We start from the raw sequence: 636 nt of genomic DNA, 5'->3' as shown, positions 1-636 counted from the left end.
AGAAAAAAAAAGTTCTAATTTCAAGTATTTCTGGCTTATTTTGATGTTACAGTCAGGCTTTTTAAGCCAAAATTACTCAAAATAAGTAGATTTAGATTTATTTTAAGACATCATTGTTTTTCCAGTGTCTAGATATTTTTACTTATTTAAAGAATTCTTACAAAGAAACATTTACTTCCTGCACTGGCAGATAATTTGACTTGTTTCCAGCATGTATGTGCTTAATTCTAGTTATTTATTCCTCATTTTTTGTCAGTTGGTTTTTGCAGTGTGTGTGTGTGTGTGTGTGTGTGTGTGTGTGTGTGTGTGTGTGTGTGTGTGTGTGTGTGTGTGTGTGTGTGTGTGTGTGTGTGGATTCCTACCTGGTTTTACCTGCTGGGAGCGTGCTCCAACATGTCACACACACACACCTGCAGGGGGAGGAGGGGATGCATAAACACACACACACACACACACACACACACACACACACACACACACACATGCGGGTGCCCTTCTGCTGCTCCACCCAAAATACCAGAGGCAAATAGTCAATTGACAGCTCAGTGAGTGTTTTAATGGCAGGAAGACGTTAGTGCGGTTTGTGCACGTGCACATGCATGCACACACACACACACACACACACACACACACACA

Source organism: Centropristis striata, chromosome 9, assembly GCF_030273125.1.
Source record: "Centropristis striata isolate RG_2023a ecotype Rhode Island chromosome 9, C.striata_1.0, whole genome shotgun sequence".
Taxonomy (NCBI): Eukaryota; Metazoa; Chordata; class Actinopteri; order Perciformes; family Serranidae; genus Centropristis; species Centropristis striata.
Note: the sequence above shows the minus strand (reverse complement) of the source record.